Source organism: Bombus huntii, chromosome 2 (assembly GCF_024542735.1).
Source record: "Bombus huntii isolate Logan2020A chromosome 2, iyBomHunt1.1, whole genome shotgun sequence".
NCBI classification, from domain to species: domain Eukaryota; kingdom Metazoa; phylum Arthropoda; class Insecta; order Hymenoptera; family Apidae; genus Bombus; species Bombus huntii.
The window spans coordinates 12,757,739-12,778,356 of NC_066239.1; positions in this window are offsets into that span (position 1 = coordinate 12,757,739).

The following is a 20,618-nucleotide window of genomic DNA, read 5'->3' on the forward strand; positions in this document are numbered from 1 at the left end:
CTTACGTAAAATATCGATCTCAAAGACTCCTGAACTCAAATTATCCTGAACTCAGGAATTTAGTATTCGAAAAAGTTTCGTGACAGTGGCACAGAGCTGCAAAGTGCAAGAACGAGCAAACAACAATCGCGTAGAGAAAACGAAAAGGAAGCAGGAGCGGATAAAAAAGAGCAACGAAAGAATCTAGAGAAAGGGAGGATGAGAGGCGGGCCCTGTCGCGTTATTTACTCGCATGGCACTTGACGTCAGTCTCGTTTCCCGGCTCTCGTCGCCGGGACACAGGGGATTCGATTTCGCGGCCCGTGCAAGTAGAAGCGCAAGTAAATTACGCCGGCGAAGTAATAAACTAGAGTGCACGGCAGAGTTGCACGATACGCAGCGATACCCTTTCGCGCGACGTTTCGAATAAATACTTCTCGTAAAACACGCGTCGATCCGCGCACGCTCTTGATCCGCTGTATGATCCGCTGCTTGATACGCGACAGAGCACACACATACCTCGTCGTATCCAGTCGAGTCGAATCGAACTCGGCCTGGCAAGAAGAAATCTCCTTCCTTTATTCTTCTTCCTTAGTGTGTAATCATGGAAGACGATTCGATCCAAGGGAATGCAAATACGAAGGAACGGCAAGACGAAGTACGATCAAGATCAAGAGAAGAACACGGAGGAAGGGAATGAAGAAGTAGAAAAATCGTTCGAGCGTTTCTCTTCCTAGTCGCATGCATGATAGCGAGGCAGCTGCTGGTTGTTAACTTTGACCTTTCAACCGAAACTGAAAACTGAACGCTCGAAGCATATATATATCACACACGTAGTAGTATTTGTTCGTTGTATCTCCTTTATATAAAGTAGTATTTGTTCGTTGTATCTCCTTTATATAAAGTTATCGAAACATAGAAGATACAATATAATGATGTTGAAATTCGAAGCGATATTGCATATTCTTTGTATTTCGTACTTTTACTCTAATTTTTAACGAACCTTTAAATGACCTATATACATTCTTTTACTTGATTATACCCGTAGGATATATCGACGAAATTCGGCTATTAGTTTCTGGCACGCCCTGAATAAACGTGTATACACGTAGACTGGTACAGGTGCGGCTTGCGCACAACTGACACGCAGCCAGTTCGAAGTTATTCGTAACACAGAGAGATCCGACCCGAAGCCTGTTAACTTGGTGTTTGGGAGAGCACGCTAGACCTGGCTAGGGATGGATAGAGCCGGCATCCGGGAAAACTCGACCGGATAGAGGGAAAATGTTTTGAAACAGGCCAGAGAAAAATTCATTTCGGCATTTCAAGTTGAAAATGGGACGGAATACGGTGAAAAGGAGTTTCGCCGTATGCCTGGCGAGATATTGGTTCTCTTACAGCGTGTGCGCGAGCGGGCAAGAGCTCGCGAGCCCCTGCTCTTGTGAAAAAGGAATATCGCATACAGAGGGACGGAGTTGATATTGGTCGTCCTATATACGGCTTGGTAAACCACAAACAATTTACGAACGTCCCTCCAGTCGACGCCGGAGCTGCTGCCATAAACGCACCGCGAGAAAAGTGGAAACCGCCGCTGCAGTCATGCGTTCGAAACATCTACTAGCCTTCAGCGGCACATTAAGTATGAACATGAAAATTTATTGCCACGCCGTGCGACATGGGCTTGTCAACAAATTGTTGCTACCCTACCGCCGAGATTTATTTATCGAACACAAAGATCGCTTGAACCGAGAATATCAGCAGAAGAGGTGGATGGTGAGTCTTGGGTTTTGGCAAATGTAATAGGATCATGGCGTAATAGCATGATATAAAAATAGATATCTGAAGAGATACAAAAATTAAAAAAGAAGCGAGGAGAATGGTAAGATTAACACATAAGTTCCCAGAAAAATTACGTTTACTTAATCTAACTTCAAAAACTCTTGCTCTTAATTATTTTAAACATACTTAAACATAGCTGGAAACTTTGCTATCTCAACCACTAAGCGTTGCTTGGGCAGACTAACTTAATACAGTAAAAAGCTGCGTTTAGAGAAACGCGTAACTCAGCGCTGTTTCAGTTGGAACGAGCAATTTTCATTTAACTCTTCGATTCAGTAGTCGACTCGTGCAAGTTAGTTGTTAAGCAGGAGGAAATACATTACGATTGATCTTTGAACTCTAGATGAGGTTCATTAAAACGCTAACGAAATGCCGGCATAATTTTTTGTAGAAGAAGGAGCAGAGTTGAAAGCGAAAAGAGCACGAGACACGAGAAACTATGACGTAAAATATTGATAGAAGAAACTAATGTAGAAGGCGTACCAAAGACCTAGTTCCTCGGCGCATGCAAAGTTGGAATATGAACCAGAGCATATTTCTCTAAATTTTTTATTAAACAGTTGGCTACCTAAAATCCTTGGCCAGTTGGTCAATGGAAAGCACGTTTCGGTGCATCCTCGAAATCCGTGATAAAGTTCACTGAAACACTTGCGAAATATCGGCGGTGTGTGTCGAGAAATTACCGGTCAAAAGAATATTTAATTTCTTTAAACCTACCCTTTCACGAGCGAGGAGAACTTTTAAAATTATGAGATTCTTTGAAATCAATCTTGACACGTAGGTCTGACTCGTCGGATCTTCATTAAGAAATATGATTTAATGTTATACATACATGTGAGGACTCCATTCCATAGAGGATTTTACGCTTTAAAACTTCAACATGCTTTCAATGTACGTACCTGCAAGAAGGAAAATTATAAAATTTATTAAATTTCTGTAACGATAACAACGCTATAAAAACGAACAAAATATTCAATTGTCAGGCGTAAAATTCTCAAAGTTACTAGAGAAAAAGGTATGCTTGGGACAAAAATATCTTCATTAAAATGTTTTCGAATCTATAGAAACGTGTATCGAGTTGCGCACAAATAGAAAATAATTAAGAAATTCAAAATATGTTTGAGTGGTTACTCATAATCGTTGCTAATATCATCCTGTACACACATTACGTATTATCTACAAACAAGTGAACCAAACTTCCATTCAAGCCGCAGACTGCTTAAATAAGTACACGCGGACGATCGATGACGGCAGGTTATCGCGTCAACAGCAATGACAAATCGTGTGTCGAACAAGAATTCAGTCAATTAGCGATTGAACGTGAGGGTATATAACAACGCTTCGATCTGGAATGTTTGACTAAGGAAATGTCAATCATCGGCACTAATCGACAGGATTATCTCTCGAATGAGCAAACGAGGCATCTTGGCGAAAAATATCGTCTGTGCTAAACTTGGTAAATCATATTACGTCTTTTATATTAAACTAACTTACGAATTTCTCAATGTTCCCGCATATAATAGCGTCAATGTAATAACTGTCAATTATTACGGTATACTGCTTTAAAATTGCACTACCTTCTTGATCCTGAATTCTCTAAGTTATGATATGAAATATATAATGTCTACCAAATAATTATTAGTTAGACGTAGAAGTCGTAAAGAGGATTAATAAAGAATTAAGATATTTGATTAGATATTAAAATGAAATTTGTAGGAAAGGTGTATGAAGTTTGGATGTGTTCTGTACAAGGATTTGTTTCTACAACGCGACGGTCTATTTTCCGATTCAGCTACATAACCGAACTAGGTTTGCCTGCATTGATAAATCTGCTTGTCGAAATTTTGATTTCCTAAGAAGGATTTGCCGCAATAATTCAGCGTATCACTCGTCGTCAGTAAAGTCCCTGGTGCAATTTACTCCATTGGCGGGAAGAATAGGAAACGTAAAGAACAAAGCCAAGAAGGAAGCCGGAGGATTCTGAAGATGAAACGAATTCGTCTAACAATATCGTATCTCTCTGATGTACGTGAGGAGAATACCACTGGAAGACCAGAGTGGTGGTCAGCAACGAGCTGACATTCCGCATTCGAGTAATTTTCGTCGTTTCTATGAGCGTGCACCTGTCACTGCAACTGATCCAGTTGGAAAAAGAATACAAGGTATAATACAATTTCTGTGTATAGTTTAGCCAACTAGAAGCGAAGGCTCGATACATACGTTATACAATATGCATAATTTCTACAAAATACGCTGTTCGTAACCTTATTGTTCTGAAATTCGTATAATTTAAAATACATGTATTCAGAACTAATCAGCAGAAGTGAAAAATTTCGGTAGGAAGACAGCAGTTTCGAAAGTTTCAAGTTCCAGGTTTATAACAAAGCGATTTAATAATTTACGTCAATTTCCTTTCACGTCCAGTTTCAAGCATCCACGTCTAAAATTCTATCATCACGCCATCAATTATAAATCTGAGTATCTATATAAAATCTACAGAATCAATTGTGAAAAATACCCATGCGATATTTACCCTCATTTTCAATGCAAATATCCAAAATGTGTTTGTCGGCGGTGCATAATAGACCAGAGCGATGTTTAAAAAATTGATCGATAACTCACTCAACAGATCGGGCGAAACAACACCGTTCGACCGAGCCGTTTCGGGGCAAATAACGTCGATCTAATATTTTCGCCGAAATAAATTTTTCGTTACACGGCCTGGTGTCATGAAAGCGTTAAAAAAACGCGTTGTTTGCTCCGCAGAAGCGCGAATAAACAATTTTATATTTCCCTCTTGTCTGATGCCTTCCCCGCACCCTTCTCTCGTGGCCGTGACGCGACAAGTCCCGCACCCGATGTAACTTTTATTACGAGTCACCGAAATTGCAACTTTCGACGAAAACTCGCGGTTCCGCTTGTATCGCAGCCGCGCGTGAATTATCGAGGCGAGCAGAATGCCGGAACGATTTGCAGCGATTCCGGCGTTTCATTCACGGGCCAGGATTTTTGGCACGATCTCAAAAGAGCGGACAGCACGATCGAGGATCCAGCATTCCCTCGTTCCGTCTAGCCGACCGCTACACCAGCGCCAAGTAACCACCTGACAGATCATTCGTCACGGTGGGGCTCTCGCACGTCACATACCCTTCGTGTAAACGTCTCGCAAAATTGGCAGCGTCTTCTCGTCATCGTCGCTCATATCGTCCTCTTCCCTCCTCCCTTATTCCTTTCGCTCTCTGTCACGTCATTGCTGGTCCGTGTTGCTCGTTCACACGCGCACGTCTGCATTTAGCCAAACACGTCGGATCATGGCACACTGCGTGCCAGCGCCGACTATTAAGCCGTCGTGAATATCCCAACTTAGTATCACGGAGGAACACAGAGAGGTGGGCACGTATCGCGAGCAGCTTTTAGCCCAAGGCGGCTCTACCATTTTTAAAGCTCCACCAACTGGATATAGGAGGAATGGGGTTACGTGGCCCCGGCATTCCTTGCTAGATCGTGTGCGCGTTCTTGTGCTCCAGCCTGTGCACCCGGCGTAGACCAAGAAAGAGCACGCGTTTATGTATACGTATACTTAGTATCCGGTTTGGTGCAACTGAGAAGATGGTACGCTCTGCGCAAAGACAAACCGAATATGTGGGAGTGGAATTTTTTTCTCCCCGGCTATATCTTTCAGCAAAATTAGATTTACTATTGAATCCGAGAGTAAAATAACTGAGAAGTGTGTAGATAGACGAGTACGTTTTTGACAGAGTTCATAATAAGTACCGCAAGATGAGATCTTTATTTGAAAAACCTTTATAATTGTAATTATTACGAAAAATGAAAATTCTAACAAGGACATTAGGGAAAGAATAACAATTTTGCTTTGTCAGTAGAAACGAAAATATGTATATATGAAATATTTCAACGTTGGATTGGCAAGTCACATTAACGAGGTACTAAATATTTTTTTAAACAAAATTCTAAAACGACTGGTCTTCAGCATAACTCACGTAGAATTACATTCGTCTGAGTTACAGCTGTAATACCTTCTATATAGGACTAAAGAACTGATTTTCGTTTCTTACAACGGATTACTCTTGGAGAGAATCTTCGGGGGGGGGGGGGGGGGGGGGTGGCTGAAGGTCTCGCGTGACACAAGCGGAAATTCCCTCGTCTAACTTCTAGCTTCCGGTTATTCGAAAAAGAAACGAGGGATTAAGGATGATGGTTTGAACGCCGGCTGCTCCGATTCTACGTGTCTCGATCCGTTAACTGGTCGTTGGAAAATTACGACGGACTACTTCCGCCATTCCGAGATTATCGACGATTCTGGTTCTCGAGTATACGCGTCGTTTCAGGGGTCCGAGGAAACGACTACTCGGACAAACGAACATTTTTACGATCCTCGCGGATGCGCGACGAACAAATGTTTGCACCCGGCGACAACGCTTTAGACAAGAGCTGGGATTTATGATGCTGATACTCGGAATTGCTGTTTCGGATAAAAATAGCTGGACAGACAGATCTATCGTAAACTAGGTTGATCGACGCAAACAATCGAGTTTTAGAAATTGGAGGTCCATCAAGGAAGAATTGATTTGCAATATTTTTACTAATGATAGTACTAGCTTTGAGTACCGTTGTGAAATAGGATTTTTCAAGGTTACTTCTATGAAATCGAGCTTCAAAATTGCAACAGTTTTTAATTAAGAATTTAATCGAGATTCGTCGAAACAATTTTCGATTGTTACGCTGTTCCGTAATAGGGGTTATGAAAGTAAAGTGGTACGAGAAGCGCATATGGCGTGACGATTACAATTATTGAGATATTGGGAAAGATGCCAAGAAATTTCCACCAGAGATTTGTTGAATCACATTCTCGTGTTTTCGATGTGTCTCTGGATGTGAGGAAGCTTTGCCAAGTTCCTTAACCAAAACGTGTGAAATATTCTTTTAATCTCTTATTACTTCAATGTAGTATTTACTCTGTCTTGAATAATAAAATATAATATACATATCCTTAATATTCTTATGAAGAAAACAATTTTATATTTCCAAGGTTTTTTCATAAAAAATATTTAGATTAAACTTTCGTTATGGTTAGACCGCAATTTCCATTTCCTTTTCTCAATACTAATTTTATCATGCATATCCATCTCCATGTATAAATACTTATCTCTTGCCTACCAAAACTATCCAAAACAGCTTTCCTTTCGCGTTACCCGACCATAGTCAGCACAAGCCCATACAGCCGATTCCATTCTCAGATTTATCTTGTCGAGTCGGCACGGCTTCGAACCGCTGATAAAGTCTGCTGGAAATAAGCTACACCTGGCGATAGTCGTCTCCTCGTTCCGGAACGAAACTATTGGCCGTGGTTAAATGTGACTCGGGAGATCATAATTTCGCAAAAAGGATTAAGCTCGAAGAACATTACGAGCTGGGCAGACTGTCAGCGAGAAATTACGGACGAGATAATATTGGAAATATAAAGCTTTCGCCGTCTCGTCGCGACAGGTGGTGCTCGCCCTTTCTTTTTTTCCGCCTGCCGGAGATGACAATTAATTACCACGAGGAAAATGATGACAGCACGCACGTCCTACGTACACGTTTATTTCTTTTTTTCTTCCTTTCATTTCGTTCCTCCCCGGCATGCAATCTCCGCGATCTCGATGTTCCATTACCGAAGATTTCTAATTAAGCGGAACTAACGACACGGGCAAATCTCTTTGAATGTGTGTGCGACGTTTTGTCCTGACGGAAGACGACACGGTAAAATGTGTTCGTGGGGAAAAAAGAGTTTGCGTTCAGTGAGAGAAAACGAGAATTGGGAGTAAGTGGATGGATATGCTGATGTAGAGGCCATCTGTTTTAATTTCGTTCGCAGATTATGATTGCCAAGTTATGTCACGTATCTACGCGCTGCGGCAGGTACAGAAATGATACATTTCTGGGCGATGTAATATATTGAAGTTAGGTTTTAAAGCAGCATCCTTTACGATCACGGAATCTCTACATCTCGCTCTCTTTGCATACCAATGATTTTAAAGTTGTTCGTTTGATATACTCTGACGTATATAATATTTTTCTACGATTCATATTTATATATTTTATATACGTAGGTATGTATTTATAATTATTTGAAATATTATTGTGTGATAAATATATAAATAATATACATACTGAAACTAAATATTTCGAAGTTAATTTTCATTGCTCTTTTAATACTACGAATAAAATTTCATTTAAACGTGTTGTTGTAAATTCTGCCCTCTTTAATGCGAACTTTGATTGTATAAGAAGTGCATGTATTACTAATAGAAGCCATAGTGATTGTACGTTGATTGCATAGCGTGAAGCTGCGCAGACGATCGAAGAGCAGAAAGAAAAAACGGGCGTTAAATATAGCTGGATGAAATGAAAGAGACGAAAAGCGAAAAAGCTTCGGAACATCTCTCATTTTCACCAAATATAGATTTTAGAATACATAACTCAGAAAAATACGGAAACGACAAAATAGCGTTATTGCTAAAATATCAGATTTATATAATGATTAAATTAAATTGCAGGATAAAGATTTTTCTCTTTATCATAATTTGAACAATATGAACACATCGAATTTAACGATTTTAAAAGCCTATTCTTTCCTCTAAGCCACTTTGCAAGAAAGCGGGACCAAAAGTATCATAAAATCTGTCGAATAATCGTTGCCAGACTTTTCTAACTGGACAATAAACGTTTCACAGGATCACCTATAGCCAGAATGAAAAACAGAGAACGAATTCGTGTTATGGGAACGTAAGACGTTTATATAAAATCGTGTCGTAACATTATAACCAACGTTCGATTCGGCAGTTAAAACTCGACCGATTCTCCATGCTCGTTAAAATTGACTCTCGAACTCAACCTCGGCCGTTGACCTGCGCAACTTTCAGAATATTCGAGGATTATACATCGAATTTTCCGCAAATCTAATGTTACCTTTACCTGATTACTCATTCTGTCGTTTCTTTCAGTCATGAATTTCATAATTTATTTGATGAGTTATGTTGAACCACATCTATACCCTAATCCACTGAATGATTAGTGCACAGCATAGAGGACATCCTATTAAAACTTATAAACTCCTAAATATATAGTTTATCAAATTTATCGAATTATTGAATTTTATTGCATTATTGCATTATCGTTGGAAGATCTTACTTTAAGATTTCTATTTGTAGATACAGAAATAAAAAGTAACATTTTTTCGAAAAGTACTTCGAAAAACGGACACTCTATTTTACAAACAATGAAATAATGACACAACTGCAATTAAAAGCAATTTAAAAAGATCTTTCTTATACCTGGTAATACTTCAATATTCTAAAATCTGCCATTCAAGTCATTCATTCTATTTAACTATTTACTTAACCTTTTCCTAAAACATACATATAAGTGCTCGATTCTTATTACATATTCGTCGCAAAAACGGCCACACATACAGATGAAAATATATCTGTAAAATTATATAAATGCTTGGAAATATCGATTTATTGCAAAGAACGGGCAATTTTTAAATTCTCGGGATACTAGGATTTCGAATATTTCATTAAAAGTACAAAACGCATTGTACCGGATGATGGAACAGCCAGTGCAAACCGAAACGTAATTCAACGTTTAATACGATTTCGTTAAAAAAAAGCCACCACGTTGGAAAGAAACGAAGTCTGTTCGTGCATAATTTAATTAAACGAGTTTATTCATCACAGGACGTGCATCAGCGCGGAACTAAAAACTTCATTCGATATGCGAAATGAGGATTATAACTACTTGCTGTCCGAAATACGGGGAGCACGATACACGATGGTATTATCGACACTGTTCGAGAGTCCATCCATAACGCGATTGCGTTTGCAATGTGACGTGCTTGCCAATGAAACAATCCTCGTTAATGTAAAAATAATTCTTCGAACAAAATTAGCCAATATTTTGTCCGAAAATTTTTCCTTCCACAGCAATTGGAGCTCTGTCGAATTATTATTCAATAATGATAAACGATCTGAATTTTATCAGCTCACTAATTAAAAGTGATACATTTTCTGCATTTTTTAAGAAAGATTTAAAAGATTTCAGTGTAATGCACGACCTAATTTACTTATTCATCCTTTTTTATTGTCGTATCACGCCAACATTATTTTAGCTATCTACAACACACGAAATTCTTTATACCTGTCCAAAGAGACTATATGATGCGGATTTGAATTGGATTTAATACATTAGTAAGGACGGAAATGAAATTAATTAACATTAATTAATTAAAGTTAGTAATCTAAATACGCTCTTCCTAAAGAAAGAATATTTTGCGTGATTGAAAACCCGAATAGCTAAAAATTTGTATTTCGAAATATTTATTTTTGACTCTTTTCCTTAATCATATTTCTTTCGAAAATTTTACGCTAAAATCATATTTATACTTTGTAGAACTACTCATTTACAGTGTATCGTACCCTAAACGAGAAATTCCGGGTTCATTGTAACGCAATTTTCTTTGAAAATTTTTCCAAAATTGTAGAAGTTTTCTAAGTTGCGTTCAGCTGGCTACGCAATTTCTACTCTACCGTAAGTATCGTGTTTTTCAACGATATAAAAAAAAAAGAGTAACGTGGTTGGCGTGAAACTTTCAACGGATGTATTATGTCCAAGGGAGCTGTCAGGCTACGAAAATGGTTTCGTCGCAAGAGGCACGAGGGAGATTTTAAGGTGTAAACTCGCGAAACAACGAGGCCAGAAAGGAGGAAGGCAAATTAGAAAGTCGGCAGCCGCCTTCGAGGAACGCCGTGAGCTACGTGCGACTCTAACGTATGCCCCAATAGAAAGGAAGTTCAATAAATCCATCAAATATATGATTATATAAATATTAGTATTATACAAGATTTTCCGGTCGATATTTTCTAATTCTGTATTTTGTAAGAATCCTAACTTCTATTTTATTTCTCTCGAATATAGCTTTTTGTAATATTATCGCAATCTTTGCAATTTAATTGAATGCTCTTGAACATTGTTTGTATCGCGATGAAGTCACACTTCTCAATAGTGCAATACTTCTTAATTTGGAAAAGTCAACGTGCGTATACATATAATTACTTAAAGCGTAACGTCGTTGGTTGACTCCTTCAAAAATAAAGTCCTTGACGAAAAACCTTTATTCTATACATTTCACACGCCATCCGCTATCACACGAGAAAACTTTTTCCGTGCCTAATTTTCACGGATCTCTCGCATTTTCGGACGTGGAAATTCTATACGTTTCTTTCGACGCGGCAAATTAACGCTGGAACAGCGTCGCAGCGAGCTGAACTGTACAGCCAACAGCGGCGCGACTAAAAATCACGGTTGCAGCATTTACGTGAAAGACAAGAGGAGGATAAAGAGTCACGCTTCGAGGCTCCCTCCATACGAGAGAGAACTATGCTCAAAGTATTTAAACGTCGAGCACATCGTCGAAAGAGATAAAGGGGAGCAGGCTTTGCTGAAAGAATTTCGTGGAAGTTGAATAGAGTGCGAAGAGAAAGAGGGTGAAGGATTAGAGAACAAGCTGCAGGAGAAAAGGAGCTTACCGGAGCCCGGTTGAAAGTGCTGATCGTTTGGTGCCCTATTACTTTGAGAATAGGAAATTATCAGCGCCTACTGCAAGGGCAACCCAATGTTTCGAGACGGAAAAATATCTCTGGTCCTCTGTTTTCCAAGAATAACCGATTAATCTACTTACCGCCATTATCGTCGATTCGATAGAATTCCTTATTCTTTCTCAGGTTATTCTCTTAGGAATATTGTAGTAAAAGAACAGCAAGATAGATGGAAAATATGAATAAACAGCTTGGCAAGTTTTGGAAGTTGATGGAATTTATATTTGTCTGTTTGAAGATAAGAAGATTTTATAACAGAACGCTTTGCCTTTTCTTTTTAGTACCTTCTTAATTCAATATGACGAAGATTGAGCCTACTCAAAGAATAAACGATAGCTCAACAAACTCATAAACTCGCTAAATATTTTAGATGGCGCACGAAATCTTCAATCTCCTACAACCACAAATTTACTTTGACATTCGGAACAACCCATCTCGCACTGTCTGGTTGAACCAACGCAACGTTTTAAAATATCGTCGGTCAAGCGTGTCCAATGAATCGAGTATCGATACAGTCGGCCACCCTCGAGCAGCACCGAGAAATATACGGAGTAGACGCTACTTTCAAAGATTTTCCGATGGTTAGCTCCTAAAATGTGTCCAAGCACTTTGACGCTTGATGTTCTCGAAGTCTTTGCGAGAAGTGTCCACTTTCCGATGGCATGCCTCACTTTTACGAACCAACGAACTGAGGAGAAGAAAGAAGAGGCATGGAAAGAGTGGGGAGGGAGGGTAGTCGCTTTTCTTCTTTGGGGCGCTTTCAGCGTTAAAAGCGACTACTGAATGGCCGCGAGCCCCTCCATAGATCGAGTGGCCGTCGTCACTGGCTGCCACGGCCTCGAACTGTTCAAGTTTTCACGCCATTGACGCCTGTGGGGATTAAGGCGCGCACACGAGCCAGCTTTGCTTTGTCGTCTCTCGCCAATAAAGCTGGATTACGCTCGAAACGTCGATTCAATTGGGCTCATCGACCAGATTGAAAGAACGCAGACACTGCCTAGATAGCCAAATGATGCGGTGCGGTGCGATACCCACGAGTCTCTTAAGTACCGTCAAAAATCACTGTCGCGCCGATACTATTTGCATTTTCTCAGATAACGTCTGCCAGATTGTCTTTGCATCGTGAAATTCATTGTGGTTCAACACTGACGCACGAAAAGATAGGAAGACGTGGTATACGAGAATTAAACGTTGAAGTTATTGCATGGGAATAGTCTGCTATGACTAGTTAAGTTAAAAGGTACTGTTATTGAGCAAGAGATAGTGAAGAAGTATTTTATTATGTAGCGACTAAGTCTTAAATTTTTACTGCAAAACTTGTACTATAAAATTTGCGGTTTACGATATGCAATTTTCTTTCGTCGTGCAATAAATATATGTGTGTAGTATGAAGTTTTAGGGAGTCCTGTGCTTTTTGTTTATTTTATGAAATAGATTTATGTCGGATCACAACTTTAAAGAATGGATTCTGTTATGATCGTTTCAAACGGACAAGTTTGGAAATTTTTTATTGACAAATACTCTCATGTTTTAAATTGTTTTAACCATCGTCGAAACTTTTTTATGGCATATCTGACTTGTTTTAAACACTTCAAGTTCCTCCGGTTTTCGTACATTTTATGAAGAAAATTTTGTGAAATTTATGAAAATATCCAGAATAGACAGTAGTAAACACCGTCCATTAAATTCTGAATGAAAAATTACGTTATGAAGTGCTCATTGCGTTAGCGTTCATACATACCCAGCATTATTTCGAACATCTGATATTCAAAGCAAAGTTAGTTATCGCTGCACGAGTTCTTGTTTTCTTATCTTCTTTCGTTCCGCTCTTCGCTCTCTATAAAATATGAGCAAATATTTCTACCAGATATTGTTTGCCTTCAAAATAAGCCGTATAAAAATGTGAGAATTTATGTCGAAGAAAAATACACTTCTGTTTTTTTTTCTCGACGATTTCCACATGGAAAAATAATAACAGGAAGTTAAATACAAACTTTAATAAAAAAGGAAGAATTCATTTTATATTCTCAACCAACTATCGTAAATTCCTTAAATATGTCACAGAAATTAATATCGTCATTGTTACTTGCAAAAGAAGGAGATTCTTGAATCAGAAAACATAGCCACGACATTGTAAGCTACTCGCAAAGGAGGTAAAAATCATGAATTCTTCAACGAGCGTCCAACGAATACCAGGGCGACGATAAATTTACTTAACCTTCCACATCCACACCTAAAAAATTACGCTAATTGGAAACGAACATTCAAACAACCTATTACCATGGCTGGCAAAAAGCAGCAGACCATGACTATGGAGGTCTCTGCTCATTTCGCCAGTCGTAAATCGCAATTGGATTTAAACCGCGTATCAAGTACACCTAATTACATGCTCGTTTCGTTTATCTTATCCTCCCTGGAGTAGTACAAAGAAAAACATATATACACACAGGATACAAGGTAGTCGAACACGAGACGCGTGCGTTATTATCGCGTAATGAGCGGGGACAGTGACGTGCAGGCGCAATTTCGCGGATTTAAAAATTTTAGCACCTCACGCATACACAGAGAAAAACTAACACAGACGCGAGAACTGTGGGCGTTGCTACAGCGTATTACCACGCCGCTGGCTAATAATTGACTTCCGAGTAACTGTTTGTCGTTGAAAGTCAATGCTTAGTTATTCTATCAAGCTTGCGGCTCGGTCAACGTGGAACACCGACGCGTAGCTTAACAACAGTTCGGCTCACGTCGAAACCAGAACGGACAGGGCAGAACCCTGATAGGAAGTTGTAGCCCGGTCGCGCGTGCACGACCGTGTGCACCACGATGTCGCTGAATTATTCCTTCGGCATTAGCCGGATTATCAATGTGATAGTTGGCAGAGGTGGCCGCCAAAAGCGGCCGAGGCCGTGCTTCCGGCCGGCACAAACCGCGTCCGCGCAAATCTGTTTTGACACGTACGGGCAGCGCGCCCAATACCTATATCACCCTTCAAATCTCACTAATTACGCGCATCCGCTCGAGATTATCTCCGGCTAATGCCTGAACCGTGATTGTTACTTCGCTTTGCTTAATCAGTGTCGCGGAAATCCGATGGACATGCCGAGGAATAGAAAGGAATGACTGATAGCGGAATGGTCGTAAGTTTGACTGTTATAGATCTGCTAGATATGTTATTATTTTGACAAGTTTCCAATAGTTGATCGATATCGTAAGTATTGATTCGCAAAATACCATCGTAAGATTGACAGATTCGTTTAAAGTGATCATTTCTACATATAGATACCCATAGACATCGATCGACACTACTATTTGAGTAATTATTTTGCGATCTCGTTTTATTTTTATCAATAACATCATATAGCTTTCGTTCTTTTTTAAATTGATGTTATCCTATCATACAAGAAGGAACGTATGTATAATTAAAATAAACGTTCAATTACACAATGAGTCGCTCATACTAATCACCAAACGTTTATCGATTATAGCGTTCATTCGCCTGTAAAGTTTAATGCTGCAGTTCCTGAAAACCGTGAGACGAGCTTTCGGGGCATGCACGAGTTGTCGTAGATTGGGACTACGCGTTCGCGCACACGTTAGAAAATGCGGTAATTTGGTATCGACAGCAGACGTACTTTCGATCCCTGAGCCACTGCAACTATCGAGCATGCGAGCCATTGTTTCACGTTTCACGATCGAATCAAGTTCAGTTTCCACTCGAATGTTCCGCATTGCCGTGACCACACTCGATGTTTCCACTTGCGAGCAACGCTCTATCGTACGTATGTATGCAGTTTCTCTCTCTCGCTCTCTCTCTTCCTTGCTTTCTCTTCCTCTCAGTCTCTCTTTGCTTGTCGGTGTGGACATGCTGGCGAACTTTTGACATAGCCAACGACCGGCACAATTTGCTCCAAGGGCTTTCTACTTCAAAGGAACCATACGCATAAGCCCCTATTACATTTATGTCAACCGACGTATTTACTTTTGCAAAGCTCCATCGGCAAATGCACTGAAAGATATTTACAGTTTCAATGGAACTTGGCGGAAGGCTCTGAACAGCGTTAGTATCTCGTCAAGATTGGCTTTGCGACGTGACCAAAACGCTGCCACTTTCCCGCCAGCGTGAATTAATATCATATCCAATGGAACGATCTGCCCTCTCCCTTTCTCTCCGACATCGAAATAACATTGTATGGAAGTTATTTTCGAAAGCTCTCGCCAGTTTCTACTGTTTCTATTCCAGCCGCTTTATTTTTTTTTTTTTTTTTTTTTTTTTGATACCAGAGTGTCCGTTTTTGCTTTGTATGTGTCCGCTTTACGAATTCGTCAAATTGATTTAACCTTTGAACTTCGTGCGATACCTGTGTATCGTAGCGTGGAATCGTTCAAATATGTTTTGATCGTTATGATACAATTCGTCAGACATGCTGCTCTCTCCATGTTTTGGTAAAAATTAATAGTTTTCTGGTGGTGACATTATTTTTAATTAAGATATGATTTAATGCAACAAAGGTGGAATAACGAGCGGATACTTAAGGTTACATCAACTGCACCGATGTGGTTATTAGCGAGCACAATGCGAGAGATTTACTAATTAGATCTTACTAAATAGCGACATGTCTTTCAGAAAGAGGAAACCGTCTGAAACTTGATTTTTGTCACAGACATATCCATTAAAGTTTCTTTGATCTGATATCTATATTTTACACTGGCAATTTACATTTTATGGCATTTCATGTTCTAAAGGAGAATTAAGAATATTTCCTTTTTTTTTGAATTTTTATTTTCTGTTTAATATTTTATATATTTGAAATATTTGAAGCCAAATTCATAATGTAAAATCTTGGGAAAATATTTCCAAAAGTTCTCGATCCGCATTAAAAATTGTATAATTGAAATACTCTTCTATACCGAATAACAGCACGAAGTTAGAGAATTTCAGTCCTTTCACCATCGTAACGATTGACACATCACGAATTCACGATACAGCACGTGCAGTCGCCTCGAAGAATTTACTATCCTCGGGACTAGTTTCCCCCATCTTTGGCGACTGTAGCGTTTTCATGACAAATCCGCACGAGCTACACGCGCACATAAGGGGATGTGGTTCAAGGGTAAACATTTCGACTACCAAACTGGTCGTGTCGCTATCTCTTCAACGTCCCTGAAGAACGACACGGAAAAAAGGCAAACAATCGAGACTTTAGATTCGATACGTATTCCTGATTTTTATGGTACACGTAGTGGAACGATATTCCGGTTGGAATATCCGGTTGGAACATGAAAGATACGATGTTAAGTCCTTCAATTATGAAATACTTCCTGTAATAAATATCAGATTAAATACTATTTTTCACTTTTAGTAGGTATTATATATATCGATTGTATAATAGATTATTTCAATGTTGCAAACTATTCGAAAAATATTCGGTACATGGGTAGAATATCTGTGAAGCGTTATAATCGATTCGGATTATCAGAGAACCGATTAATTGAATAGAATTTTATATTCATGCGGAGTAACGATACAAAATACGTGAGAAAAATTTGTAAAGAGACAATTGCGCGTTCATAATTCTCCAATCAAAACCCTATTAGACAAACTTGATACGATTTGGATAGGAAACTCGGTGAGGTGTCTGCAAAATTTAGATCAAAATTGTGGGAATATTTTTGATAACATGAATTACCTGTAACCCAAAATTCCGAGCAAAATAATAATTCTTCGAAGTTTTAATAATTCCCTAAAGATTTTCCAGTACGTTTCGTTACTGTAGAGGGAGGTTAGGCTTGATTAATAAGAGCTGCTAGAAATTTATTTCCCTCGTCTGTTATAATTCACAGACATGCTGTAAAGCAGAAGTTTCCAAAGGATAAATTAAAGATTAATGACAACAGTGGGGCGATCAAAGAGGGAATCTTCTCCTGGTTGAAGTTTCGACCACCGTCTTATCCAAGTTAATTTAGGTATCATCGCACCCACTTCTGGAAAAGGTGCTCTAAAAGTGACGAAAAGATATCTAAATAAATGACGACATAAAGTTACAAAGTTTGCCGAATTTATTATTTCGATGATCTTTTAAACGTTGAAATGTTGTGATTAAATTTTATTGGAGAGCAAACGTTTTCTTAAATAACCTTACACAGAAAGAGATTCGAAAATTTGAGGTTGAATTGTCGGAGAAAGAATTGTTCAATGGAAAAACAGCATACGAATATCATCTTTTAATAAGATACTGTTTGATATTTGAGTAAGTTTAGCTAGCTTTCCCGCGTGAAATTGCTAAAGTTATACATTGAAATAAAAGAAGAAATTCCGTACAGCGCGTATTCGTCGAATAATTCAGCAGTATACCAACGTTTTATGTCGCGATATCGTAAAATATTAACTTTAGGTGGCGTAAAGTGGTAGAAAGAGGAATTTTAAATATGTCGCGCCGTAATATGCAACATTTGAGAAGCTAGTCATAAAGTAAAATAGTATTAAAATAACACACACACAAAATTTCCAAGCAATATTATATAAGCAAATATACATTTATTTTGTAGCATCCTAATATTCTTTCACGTATTGTACATCAATCTCTGTTGTTTACATTTCCCAACAAAAAATCAGGATACCATTAAACGTGCTTTACATCGACATCCAGTCGCTCGAATTTTTCCATCAACAAGAGAAGACACAGAGCCTCCCCCCAATTGATCCACCAATTTCAAGTTTTACGTATTAGGGATCCAACGAATTGTTCATGAATATGCAACAACTGGCTTCGGTTTTCCCTCGTCGGTTGTTTTTGTCCCTGTTTATCTCATCCGACCTTCTTCTTCTTCCCATGTTGGACGGGGCGGAAAATTGAACAACCAGAGGGGGAAAAAGAGAAGATGAAGCGGATGGAATCGCCTTGCTTTTCGAGCTAATATACGGTGGTCGAATTCAATCCATGCCGGCAAATAACGATAGCTTCGATTAGCAATTATAATTCGCGACCGGCCACTGTGTGGAACCACGGACGGCTCGTTGAAAATTTCAAACCGCGTCCACCACGATCTTTTCTTTCCTTTCCCTTTCTCTGTTGCCCGCTACCAGAGCCTTTCTCTTTCCGTTCGTCGCTCCTTCTCCACCTTCGCGATTCGCACTGTCGCTCATACCGCGAGCAAAAAACAACGGCGAATGCCCGATTGCCCGTGCAACGAACCCATCGACATGCAATAAACAGCGTGACCCGTAGCCTCGAGTCACTAGTGGCGACTTCAGGTCTCGAGTCCGGTGAACACACACGATTCAATAACACTTACTGCAGGACCACTTGGCTGGAGGAAAAGTGATATCCGAGTATCGGAAGATCGACGAAAATAAATTATTGATGATCTCTTGATAACGAACCTCCAGAGAATTTTCAAAGATAGATATCGTATGATACGCTGCAAGTAAGTATTTATAAATAGTAAAGAAATTAAGAAGATAGAAAAAAGAATACAACAATTTTTTCCGCGCCTCGGCAAGATGAAAATCTTATGTTAATATCGTTCAGCCATTTTCTACACGTTACTCTCTTCGGAATAATACACAGCGTGCAAGCACACACGCTCAGCCATAAGCATTCCTAGAATCCTTGTTAAACATTCCTGCCACGTTCGAAAAAATGTCAGCCGGCGATAATATTAAATCATTAAATAGTTAATGTGGTTTTAGCTTCACGTACACATACGAAGAACCTTTCTTACGTTGTTAATCGTCCACTCGCACTAATATATTTATTCGATATTTACAATACTTTTAATATCGAATATTTTACTCAAAAATTAATCCGGTATGTGTATATTAGACAAATTTCTAAATCCGTTTCTCTCGGAAATGAGACTAGGCACTGTTTTATTTCACATTTTCGACTTATTTTCACTTTTAGGATGCCGTTTATCTATTCCTACGTAAACGGAAAATTAGGCAAATTCATGTATACTTGACAAGTTTTCAAACCCGATTTTCTCGCGAATGTGGCATCCAACGCGATTTTGTTATTCTTGGTTTCCATTTTACTTCTAGCCATAAAATCTCCCTTGATTCTGCTTGCTTCTATCATGAATCGAGGACCATGATGTATACTAGTCAATGTACAAAGAGTGTTACTTGGATGGCGTGAGGAATATGGTGTGTGGCAAAAAGAAAACTTGGTGGTTCGATAGTTTGCACATGTTACAGATCCGATGTACGTGCGTCGAGAACATAGCCAGGATACAAGTTAATGGAAGATATAGGTGAAAAATAGTAGCCGCCCTGTAGTACAGCAGCTCATGATTTATGACTCGAACATGATGCCGTTTGTAATGGCTAAGCGATAAACCGGAAGCCGGCGCGCCGCGTAATTTCTCTCACGGAACTATCTATTCATAGGTATAGTCGGTGATAATGGCGTTGGATCGTTTCGCCGACCCTCCGAGAACAAAGGAACTGGTTCGAGTTCGAATTAGAATTTTACCACCATTATTTTTGATTCGTTATAAACGAGCAATTATTTATCTTGGTCGCTTGAAAGTTTCTTTTATCGAGGTTTTGCTTTGGTTCTTTGTTTTTGAATGTCGATATTAGCGCGCCGTACAATGTGTAGTGGATGTTATTACCGTGTAAAAAATGTATTAATTTGCTGCTGATAGTGGGAAGGGGGACGATGCGAAGATAAGGAGAGGAGCTATTTCTGGAGTCGTATTCATCGAGAGTTCGAAGACACTCGCGTTCTTTGAACTCCTTGGGGATATCGACACCGTTTTAATTAAAATACGATAGAATGTATAATACGGCTGGTACTTTCTTCTAACTCTTGAGAGAGCATCGCTCGTAATTAAAATAGGTAAGATATAAACACTAGTGATTGAGTAAACGATATTAGTACCATTGATCTTTTAATATGTAATACAAGACGCAGATTTTTTTAGTTGCAAATATTGTTCTAATTCTAATTATTATATTATATTACATTATATTATGTTATATTTGTTCGAATTAGTGGTGTGTTTATTAATTGTGTGAATTGTTATGGTGCAATTGAAAATATTCCATTCCACATTTTCCGATTAAAGTATCCCTTTAAGTATTTAGATGGGATAATATCTAGCTAAATAATTAAATTTCACTTTTCCAATCTT